Genomic DNA, 12,201 nt, shown 5'->3' with positions numbered 1-12,201 from the left:
CTTGAAATGAAGACTGCGAGCACTGGGTATAAGGTGCCTGAAACAGCATCTGTTATCAATACTGCTGCAAAAATGCTGTTGTGTCATTCCTTTCCTCGGGCGCCCGTAATTAGCTCTGTGCTGGGGTGGGAGGGAGGCCAGCATGAGCACGGCTGGGATGACTCTTCTATGGTGGATTTCTATAGGGAGTTGGCAAGACAAGAAAACAGCTGGGTCCAGGACACATAGAGATGATTGAAGGTCACAGAGAACTACCTAGAAGGAAGTGTCACCTCTAAACCAGCCTTTTTGCTGAACTTTTGATTACCCTCATTACCTGAAGGTGGTCAACTTTGATCCAATGTTCATGTCATTACATGGCACAGGAAGGAGCACATAGCTAATGATTTTTGTATGTCTCAGCTCTCAAAAGCATCGTTCAGGCCTAGTGTAATCTATCCTTATGTTAGAATAACAGGATTGCCAACTTGCATGGTTCCCAATTTTATTTATGGCATAATAATTGCACAGAAATACAGACAAATAAACATTAATGCCTTTAAAAGTAGTTTTCACAAGAAACGCAAGACAGATCTGCTTGTACGCATTTTAAACCTTCCCTGTTCGTATCCTGCCCAGAGAATCAGAATCATTTATTGGGAAGCACATGCCTTTTCTCTCTCTCCTCCCCCCCCCCCCCAAGGTCAGTATCCTCAAAGCCTTTCTTCTAGTCCTTCCATCTTGGCTACTTGGTGAACTCCAGAGGCATTTGCATTGATGGCGCAGGATTTAGCAGTAGAGCTGTCATATATGGTTAAGCTGCTGCTGGGCTAAGCTCCCTTTTTTATCCTGAGTGGTATTTTCTCTTTGAACTTGAGGAATTTATACAGTGTTTTATCCTTTCAAGTATCTCTACAAATTCTTCATAGGATCTACAGCACAGGCAGGGCCTTTTTGTGACAGAAAGACACAGCAGGTTTCCGTGCTTTGCAGTCACTGTAATATAGCCCACCGCTTCACTAAGCCCGCTAACATTACATTAATTATTCGGAACAGAGCTTATGGTAAAGAAACCATGGTCGTTTGTTCTGATAGTCAAGCACACCATCGAAAGTCTGATTGCCTACAACAAATCAAGAGAGTTTTATCATGCCCTACTACATGCTTTCATGTGTTGAAAGAAAAAAAAAAAAAGCCACAAATTGCACAAGAATAACTATACTCCCACTAGCTTGTTTTTAAAAGTAAGATGGCAACATTTAAGCGTAAATGCAAATAGCAATGATAATACGGGGCTCCTAGCCCCATGTAGCATTCCCTGTGAAAATACAGAACAGCATTACAATGGGACTAATGAAATATACCTGTCACCAAAACATAAAGGTATTCTACCTGTTCTTCTACCTAAGAAAGATGACTGGCTGATCCACGGTGCAGAGAAATGTACTAAGTAGCTGCATTTTAAGTTACTAATCTTCTACAACAGTTATTGTTTATCTCTTCTGTGCCAACAAGTTTCATGCAGTTTTCCTTAATAATGTCAGTCTTAATATGAATAGATTGAATATGAGGTCAGGAAGGAAAAATTAGCAAAGTGCCTTTTAGGATAGACTGATGCAGTGTTCATGAACACTGATTGCTTTTAAATCTTCTGTATCTGTCTAGAGAAACAGGGACTACAAAAGTAATACCTCTAATATTACAGTATTTGACAGTACATATCCCCTTTCTTTGCAGAAGGTTATATAGAGCACGACGTGATGCAGTTCAACTTCCCATGTGCCTGTCTACAGGCTTAAAACATACAGCAACTTAACTTTCCTCTTTTCAGTGCCAGTGCTTAACGGAGGACAAATACATTCCTACCTCAGCAGACTCAGTAATAAAACGGAAATCAGCATCCTGTTCTGTTGGCATAAATAGATACAGCTTGACCCTGCTGCTGCTAGCATTGGTCTTCAGCCCATAAAGGTCTTCTCAAGCAAGTTCCTCATGTGAGTAGTCCCATATGGTCAAATGAGACCCTTTTCCCAAAGAAGACTTAGCAAGATGAATCCTGCTCTGTCATGTTAAAAGAAAAGGAACTTAGCTGGAGCATGTACTAATTTTCATTAACACAGTACGGTCTTCATCTGATAATCTGTTTTTTTTTTTTCTTCTCTTTTCCTCTCCCTCTTTGTTTTCCACTGGTTTCAGTTTTTTTCTTTCTACTCTTCCCATTGCCTTGCTTTCCTTCTTTCACATCTCATTTTTCTCCATTCCACTTTTAACAACCCTCCTCCCTCCATCCTGTTTTTCTTTCACTTTGCCCTCTCCCAGTCCCTTGGAGGACTGCACCTGTGTTTTTGTAATAGTCCCACCAGAAGCAGCTGAATGCAGGTGATAAGAAAACTGATAAAAACCACTTGAGATTTAAGGGTTATGTTCCCCTTAATCTACACAAAGGGGAATGGTAGAGTTGGGCTAAGGAGACTGGGATTAAATGAGTTTCAACTTGCAGAATTCCCACACAGGGGATTTAAATTTCTGTAGCTCCCATTAACTAGTGCACACTACCATTAAATGCTTGTTCTGGTTATTATTTAAGAAGGGGAAAAATGAGCAGAGTCACATGGTAAACACATCTGAAAGACTAAAAGAAGAAGAAAAAGTTAATAAAAGCGTGTGCACGTCAGACATTATACTCACATCCTTCCATTCAATATTCAGAACGCACCAGGCATACTCTTGTCATTTCCATTATGGGAGCAAATACTTGCCTCTGAAGCCTACAGGTGTTTTTAATCATCTTTTGAAACCTGGGCCCTAAGAAATTACCTCATTATTGCCCTTCTTCAAAACAGTCTTTTCATTGAACTCATTTTGGATGCCTTGACAGGCAGGTCAGCCCCCACCAAAAGCCTGGACCCATCCTTTAAGCCAAAACGTACTCCCTAGGCCTGCTGCCCCATTCAATGTGCTGGCTTGCAAAATTTCGCTGTGCACTGTGTGCACTCTAGAAGCAAGCAACTATAGGACTTCATTTAGGAGTCACAAAGACAGCTGTGATGTCATCAGGTTAAGCGTAAAAGGATTACATTAGATCTGGTAAATATAATTTATTTCCAGGATCTGAGAAAAGATTTTTCTTATCCCAATAATTCCTGCTAATCTAACTTAAGAGTCCTAGAAACAAAGCTGAATCTCTGCTTTTATACTGAGGGTATTGAGAGCTCATTACAGATTTTGCCAAAAATCACAAATCCTCAGTTTCCTATCACATCAAGGAAAACTGCATCCACAGATCTTCCAGAATTTTAAGCAGAGCCCAAGGCAATTTCCCTGAGTAGCAGGATGTTATTCGTCCTGCAATCCACTAGTGCTCTCTCCTAGTAAGGAGAGATGGACACTCAAGCAAGATATACCTATATGCCCTGAAACAGCAAGGCCAGGCAATTCTCCACCATCACACTGATAAATTAGGAAAATAGGCTCAAGCAAAATGGGTTTCTGCAATCAAATCCCTCTGCAGACAAGTTCAAGTCACCTAGCTTTTCTATCTCCCTTCTGTAGAGATGCAACTAATGTTTAAGTCTTCAAAAGACTTACTAGTGTTTAATTATCACTTATTACATGGCCCGCATGCATGTGTCAGCTGACCACCATCCATGGTAGGGGCTTAGCATTTACTCGCTAGCCAACTACACACAAAGATTTTGGAAGCTACGACCTATAGAGAAAGTTTTGTTACATTCAGTACTGGTAACTGATTTCCATGCAACTCTTGCTCAGCGAAGTAATTCAAAACAAAAAGGATGGCATTCACAGATTTCCACTGATCTCAAGCTGTACTAGTAAACATGTTGGTAGAATGTGAGCTGGTAGCAAGCTTCAAGCAGTTTGTAAGCGGATCCACTGCAGTAAAGTGTCATTTTCCACATTCCCAGCTGTAGTAACCAGAGTGCCGGAGCTCAAAAGACTAAATAGCCTCCTTTGTTTATTACATAATCTGCAAAACTGCAAGCAGAGAGCAACAAGGAAAGCACAGATCCTTCCTCTGAGCACTCTGACGCATACCCTCCCCAAAAGAAGTCTCTCTTCAGGCTCATCCCTTTTAGTACTCAGCCTTTCGCTTCAGCAACTTTTTGCAAATTGCAGAGATCCCTATTTATTATGCTCGTACATACAATTATCTACATCTACACGTATGTATGTGCTTTCCTGGCTGCCCACATTCAGGCCCATCTGTTCGGCTGGCGCTCTGCCCACCGAGAAGTTGGTTGGTCCATTTCACTAAAGCGTAACTGTCAATCCGTGATGGGCTTTGGTGGGCAGCCAAGAGCCCTTCTTTCTTTCTCCAGGGAGGCAAGCCTCCCAGCGCAACTCAAGGTTGTGTTGCACACCACATGACCGCGCTTCATTGACACGCATGCCAAAGCAAAGAAGATTTCAAAGAGGAAAGAAAAGAGGAGAGCTGACTGGTACTTCAGCCTGCGATCAAGACCTACTTTGTGGCGGTGATTACCGTGGACAATGCCGCTGTGGCTAAGCACAGGCCAGCCATCATTTAACTTTAGCTCTGGCACCAATCAAGTACAACAGGGCAATTGTGAGAAAACTCAATAGATGTAAATAGCCGCTATACTGGGCAATTCTGCGAGGCATAAGGGCATATACAAATGGCTTACAAAAGGCAGCTCCTTTCACACGTGCCCAGACTTGGTGAGTAACTACTGTTGCCCAGGAACCAGGGGTCAAGATCAGAACAACGGGCATCAGATCCTCAATTCAGCTCAAATCTTTCCAGGAAGACCATACCACCACCTTGCACACACCACCCCCTCTTACATTTCTGATTAAAGCCTATCTTTACTTTTCTACTTGCGCTGTGTTTCATCTTTATCACAGAGGTGGGTCGTAGTTTTCTTTTGGGTTTTAATCTTTTAATGGTAATAATCGCATTCCAGAAAACGTTGCATTACTTTCCACTTTTCCTCTAGTCACCTGTGGACTTAGCCACTAGGAGGCCGCTTTGGAACCACCTGACGTGGCTCTTCCTCCTGGATGGAACCAGCTCACCCATCCTGTCTGCTGCCAAGCACAATGCAAAAACACTTCCACCTTCCTGCACAAGCCAAGATGAACAGCTCAACGTGGTCTCACTGTTCAATGGATCTATTCACCCATAAGTATGACAAACAAATTCTGTCACTAAACCAGCAGCTCCTCAGTTCCCTAGGAAGGCCCAAGGGCAAAATTATATCAGGCTTTTATTTAAACCAACATGGTCAGACTTTGCTATAGAGGAGTTTCACCAGTTAAATGGGCCTTGGCTCACACCCGCTGTGCGAGGAGTCGGTGATCAGGAGGAAGGTCTGGCTGAACTTTTGAAAAGCCACGGATAATGCTGAAAGATTTCCTTTCCCCTGTTAATTTCCATCATGTCAGAAAAATCTTAAGTTACGATTCTTACATCACGGAACAGTTTATAGAAGTCGCTGTCACATCACATTTTACTTGCTGTTACCTCTTTAGACAACAAAGCCAAGGCAGAGCTTGTCAGCGCCAAGAGAAAAGAAAATCAAGTGTGCTTCTGAAGTTTGGATCTCATTTTAAGCAAAATAAGCAGAGGCATACAGACCACTACATGAGGAAATTCCACATGGATCTTCTACTTCATTTTTGTAGATCTCCACCCCGGCTCTTCTGACATCTCTTGCAGCTAAGAAGATTAAAAAAGCCCAAATCGTTTGAGATATTGCATTGCTTCTTGGCATCAGGCTGGTAGAGGATTTAACTGAAAAGAGCCTTTATTTTTGTACTTTGTACATTCTAGGATGGAATTCTGTTAAATTGTAATCTCTTTTGAACAATTATAAAAATCTCTGTACTTCCCTTTACAGGCTACTCTAGCTATACAGAGCATCCTTATACAAATGCAGCCTCTTCACAACACAAGCTACAGCTCAGAATTTCCCTCTGAGTCCTTGTGGCATACACACAGGTGTGTAAACTGTCAGTGGTACTTCACATATAACCAGTATAAATATAGCGGATACAGGAGGAGAAGATGACATCACACAGTTAATGGTACAGGTTTTGAATAGCACACAGGAACAGCATAAAATAATTATATTCCCTAACAGCAATTGTGGATACCCTGCGGATAGGTAGCAGAGTTGCAGCCTCTTTCTCTCTCCACTGTGAGGAGAAGAAAATACACTAGGACTGGATTTACATCATCATAAGTAAGAGAAGGATTTAGCCTCATATATTTCACTCGCGGCTATCTGAAGTAGTGGGGCAAAACCCTGGCTTTACTGAAGACAACAGGAAAATGCTATTGATTTCCAGGGTGCTCATCACCTTGTGACTCCTTGCTGTTCCAATTCTATGGTAATTAAATCCAAACAAAAGGTATTGGAAAGCTTTTCTTAGATCTCCATCTCTCAAGAGTTGAGATGGGTTTCTCTGGAGATTCCCAGTTCTGGTGTCACTTTCTTCGTCAGTGCAACTGGTCTCAGGTTTGTTGATCTCCACACCAGGACACAAAGACCATTGAAATTTCCAAGTTTTTGCAATTGGCTTTGCATTTCATCTCAGTTCCTGAGACTGCTAAACCCTCTCTGTGACATTCTAGATATCTATACAACTAGAGAATGCAAAAGGTGTATCTGATAACTTAAAAAAATTTAAAACATTTACGCTTTAATTGGAATTGGTATGATTTAGACGTAAGTGGGCACATCTTTCCTGCATGTTTTCCAATGTGTCTTTGTTGCAACAGTTTTCCAGTTTAAGGCAATGTGAGAACACAACAGCTTTTTTTGCAAGACCACTAACACACAAACCCCCCACCCCAAACCCAGTGCCAAGGTCTGTGGTGATCACAAAATGGTCACTGGTTACATTCACGAGATTTAAAAATATACAAATCAATAATGTTCTGCTACGACTTTCAAATAAAAATCTCCTGTATTTTCTTCCAAACACACTCTCTCTAGTAGCTTTTGTAATGAATTAGGAGAGGGAGCCGTTGCATTACGTTCTTCCAGACCATTCTGATTGCCCTGCACACAATTGCCTCCCTGCACCCCTCCCCTCCCCTCCCCCCCCCCCCCCCATTTTCAGCAAAAACGTCATTCTTGTGCTGTTTGTGTAAGTGGACAGAATTGTGAGCATCTGCTCCCAAATGATTATAAATCAAGGAACTTTCATGCTCTGTTAGCTTGAGGAGATGATGTTATTAATGATTGCTATTCGAGGAAGTTCAGAATAAGTGCTTAAGTGAAGACATCTCTGATGTAAAGCTTTGTTTTGTTTCTGAAATCAGCTGAGTGAGCAGTCTTCACTCTCCCTGTTTAACATATTTCTGGGGCTACCACCTCTAAGAAATTCCAATTATTTTCATTAGCTTAGCAATAACACCAGCTTCCTCTGGAATCAGAAACAATACTGTCATTCCACAGCAACACTCATAAAAGTCATTTGGCGTAGACGAATATTGGGGCCTACAAGGATGCAATGCTGCTCTTACTCCTCCACTCTTTATCTGGTTTCAGACATCTGAAAAAGCTGATGCAAATCTACAATGCAGAAAGCGAAAATCTACGTATGAGGTCACACTACTATTGGATTTGAAACAATGCAAGAAATGAATGCGTATGGCCTGTCAGACCTGATTTGCTCATCAAGTTAATATACTGTGATTTCCCACATGATCCTAACCAACAGCCTTTCATTTCAACAGAAGTAGGATAGATGCAAGATACATTCAACAGATACAAAGAAAAGGCATCCCAGAGCCAAGGGACTGATTAAATGAGTTTTTCGCCTGGTAGTTACCTGCCTAGGTGCACAATGAGTGCAATACATCCTGTGCGTGAATACCACATAATACCAAATGTAAAGATAAGAGGTCTGACTCATCACTTCATTGCACCAGTTTTGTGCCTACGGGGCTCCATGTTCTTCCATGGTGACTCAGTCCCAAGACTCCCCTCTCTCCAGGAAAAACATGACAAGTCATGCAGTACATGTCAGACTTACCCATCAACTATAATCCTCATTTGCACGGCAAAACTAATTGGAACGTAACATTCCATACCACATACATTTTGCTGTTATGCCTAGAGATAGGAACATACATAATTAATGTAAAGAGCTGCAGTTTAAAACACAGTTATTAGAATTAACCCTGTGACACCTAGCAACACACTTAAGGCGCCCTGTCTAAGAAAATAGTCCTTGCCAAATGTTCGTAGTGTGAGTATATGCACACTAAGATTAACAGCACAGAATTAAGGAGAAGGAGATTAGTCACGGGAACAAAAAGTTTCTCCAGAACAGTTCTCATTCCAAGATTGCTGCCTTCACTTTGCTAACCCAAAGCTGCTGAAACAGAAGAAAGAAACTTTTTGGACAAATGTAAGATAGACATTGACTATTTCTTCTGAAAGGACACAGTGCATTTATGACAGCTATTTTTGGCTTTCAGCTATACAAATATAAAACACCACGGGGTCGATCTTCTCACAGTTTCATGTCAGTATATATTCATTGATTTCAGTGCAATTATATCTGATTATTTGCCTGGCATGGAAGTTAGACAGATCAGTGCTGGCCCTTATAGACAATTCTGAATAGACTTACGCTGGGCAGAATGGATAGGAGGAGATAATCTATTCTACAGTCTTTGACAGAGTACAATTGTAGAAATCAAGAAATCACTAATAAAGGACTAAACCTTCAAAAGCCACACAAAACAAAAAAATGCATCCTCTGCCTTCCTCTAAACCTTAACAGATTGCTATCTGGCAGCTTATTATAATGTACTTTGTGCTTTTTTCTGTTTGTTACTTGTGGGATCAGTAGGTTACCCTAGCACGCAGAGATCACAGCCACACATTGATTTTCAGGATTGGGTCCTGAGGTATTTCCCAGAGTGAGCTGAATTTACCGTGGTTAAGCCTGCACAATTTATCCATCTTGGGCATCAGTTCACACCACCAAGTAACACACCAAAAACTGCTTGTGGAACTAATTACACACCACTGGGGAGCCACATATACTGAGTATTACATTCATGAATTATCCACTTGCCTGTGATTACAGTATGCACACGTGTGTAATTTTGTATTTACTACTACCACCGCAAGACTACAGCACCTCGTTCTGATTACAGTTACATCTCATTGAGAGGTCAAGTCAGGAACTGATATTTTATGTGTGACTTTTTAGAGGAAGGGAAGACTTATTTTTAGGCATTCAGTTCTTTGAATATTAACTTTGCCTTGTGATAAAGAAATAATAAAATCCACACGAAACCACAAAAACATCTTTGAATGAATACAGGAACATGACTGGTGACTGCAACAGGAGGATGAAACCCAAAAATGTGTCAGTAGGATCATTCTCTTTTGAGGAGCAATACAAAGACAGGAACTTAAAATAGACATGGCAATGCTTTTATCTCATGCTCACTTAACCTTTGACAACCAGGCACCAGAACAACTTAAAAGTCTAGCACTCACTACTCTCTAGTTGCCATCGTTTTATTAGTTCATAGGTGTCCAGTCGTGCGTGCATTCATGGGTGAGACAGAAAACCTGGCGTTCAGGTAAAAGTTATGGAAACAGCTCCATAGCTATGATAGGATTAAGCCACAGAATCCATGCCTTGACCCCCCCATTATTATTAAACTACTTCTATATACCAACAACAAGGGGAGGAGCTGAGGTACTGCGTCCAGAAATGAGCAGTAAGTTACAAAACTTCAAACACAACAAAATAAAATTGAAAGTCAACAAGCACCAAGTTTGTGATACGTCCCCTTACTTGGTGAGCTTCTCATTTTGACATCTTCTGGGTCACCAGTAACGATCAAAGATTATCAGACAATATTGATTCCTGCTAATGTTTTAAATACTACCTGATCGCCCATACTGGGAAGTGGATCCAGTGGGTGAGTACCCGATTCCGCTGACCACCACAGTGGCCAGCGGTATTTAGTTTTCGGTGGTAGCTACTCTTCAGCATTGGGAGCGTCATACAAGCTAGTTTGCCTGCAATGACTAAGATTTCCACCACCAATTACCAAAGTCTCCTGACAAGCTGGTGAACCTGTGAGGTAAAGGCACCGCTGCCGCCCTACGGGCTGCTGTCCTCCCGCAGCCCTTTTACCCCAGTGGGGCGTAGACAACGTTGGAGCAGGGGACAGCCCACCCCCTTGCTGAGGGAACTCAAGGACCTGCTGCTGCAGCGAGCGGCTGGGTGGGTCGGTGGGAGATAGCCAATTACCAAAGTCTGCTGATGAGCTGGTGAACCTGCGAGGTGAAGCCACCGCTGCCGCCCTACAGGCTGCCGTCCTCCCGCAACCCCTTTTTTTACCTCAGTAGGACGTAGACAACGTTGGAGCCGTCCTTCTGCACCCTTTTACCTCAGTGGGACGCAGACAACGTTGGAGCAGGGGACAGCCCACCCTTACTGAGGGAACTCAAGGACCTGCTGCTGCTGCGAGCGGCTGGGTGGGTCGATGGGAGATAGCCCGGCTGTCCCGCATCCCGGTGTGTGTTCACACGCACCTGACAGGGCTGGGATCACCTCAGCGGGAAATCGGGGTGGCCTCGGCGGGGTGGGGAGGGTGGGGGGGGGTGGCCCCGGGCCGGCCGCCGGCCCGGGGCCACCCCCCCCCACCCTCCCCACCCCGCCGAGGCCCTGAGGGGAGGAGGCACTGAGGGGAGAAAACCCCGGGCAACCTCCCCCCCCCCGCGCTGCCCCTCACAGGTAAACGGCAACAGGCATCGCCCCCCCGCCCGGGATGGCTACCTCAGGAAGGCTCCCCGCCTCCTCCTCCTCCCGCGGATCCGCTGACTATTTACCTGTGAGGTAACGCACCCTCCGTAAGGTCACCGCGCACCCGCCGGTGCCCGGGCGGGAGTTGTTGTTGCTGCTGCTGCTGCTGCTGTTGGCAGTGGTGCCGCTGCCGCCGTTCCTCTGCCACCGCCGCCGCCGCGCACGGCGCCGGAGCGGGGCGGCCGCGCCGCGCAGAGGCAGAGGCGGCCGCTGCCGCTGCAGCTCCTGGCACATGCTGCAGGTGTCAGCGCAGGAGCTGCCCCGCCGCCCGCCCAGCCCCGCCGCGCACCGCCTCCCGCCGCCGCCTGCGCATGCGCCCCACCGCCACGGCGCAGACGCCGGCCTTCTGCGCATGCGCCCTGCCCGCCCTGAAGCCGCCGCGAAGCCGTTGCCCGGCCCCCGACGCTCCCCACGGCACGGCGGGGGGGTAGGGGGGGCCGGGGGGAGCGGTGGGGCGGGAGGGATGATGTCATCCTCTTCTCCCGGGGAGGGGCGTGGGCGGGGATGTGGGGAGGGGAAAGGAGGGGAGCCGGGGGGGGGGGAAGCGGCGCGGCGGCCCCCGGGGACGGTGGGGTTCGAACCTCTGAGGGTGTAAAAGCGGCACCGGGGCGGGCTGGGGGGGGATGGTGTCCGGCGGGCCCTTGCGGGATGGACAGGCGCGGCGAGAGCATCCCAAAAAACGGGCGGGCGCTCCCCCCGCATCCCTGCTCCCATCCGCGCAGGGAGCCCGCCGCCGCCGCCGGTCCCCAGGCGCGACTTTCTCACCGGCGGCGTTACAGGGCACAGAGCCCCTTGTTTCTTTCGGCGGCGGTTTTTCGGCTTTTTCCGCTGGATTTGGGTGCCGCAGGTGCGAGCGGCTGCGGACGTGCCCAGCTCCAACATGGCTCGCTGCCGAGGAGCAGGGGTGAGCCCCGGGGCGTGCAGCAGCCGCCCGAGCACAATAGGTAGCCCGGCTGTAGGAAGCGACGCACACCAAAAGCTTCTGCTCATTTTGCGGTTCTCAAAATCAGCACGTTTGGGTTTGGTGACGGAATCGAATTGTCCCTAGTGCTGAAGTTCTGTGACCCGCTTCCCCCCGCCACCCCCCCCCCCAACTAGTCAGATAAACCGCAGGGATTAACCTGAACGTGCAGGTACCTGGGAAGAAAATTCAGCAGCTTTCAGAGAAGCAGCCCCGTGTTTCCTTTCATCCATCACGTATGACCTGAAAATGAGACACAGCTATCTGCATTAGACATGCAATGTACGGTCATTAAAGCAACGAAATTTGGAACTTGGGTGGCTTTTTTTTTCTCTTCAGCTTTCACTGATTTGCCCATCCAGTTACGAAAATAATCAGTGTGTATAGCTTTTTAGCTACGATACTTAACCTTGAGCTCAGATAATGCT

General features: G+C 45.7%; 1 protein-coding gene across 2 annotated transcripts in view; it reads right to left on the bottom strand.

The window, feature by feature from the left end:
* The window catches only part of DTNA (dystrobrevin alpha), a 227,432-nt gene extending 216,316 nt beyond the window's left edge, over positions 1–11,116 (bottom strand). For both annotated transcript variants that reach the window (XM_063326811.1, XM_063326810.1), the window contains exon 1: positions 10,839–11,116. The gene's annotated coding sequence lies outside the window, so the exon portion shown is untranslated. The remainder of the gene's footprint in view (positions 1–10,838) is intronic.
* Between the last annotated feature and the right edge of the window lie 1,085 nt (positions 11,117–12,201).

Source organism: Chroicocephalus ridibundus, chromosome 2 (assembly GCF_963924245.1).
Source record: "Chroicocephalus ridibundus chromosome 2, bChrRid1.1, whole genome shotgun sequence".
Taxonomy (NCBI): Eukaryota; Metazoa; Chordata; class Aves; order Charadriiformes; family Laridae; genus Chroicocephalus; species Chroicocephalus ridibundus.
The sequence above is the reverse complement of the archived record's forward strand: the minus strand, read 5'-3'. Positions and strand labels throughout refer to the sequence as shown.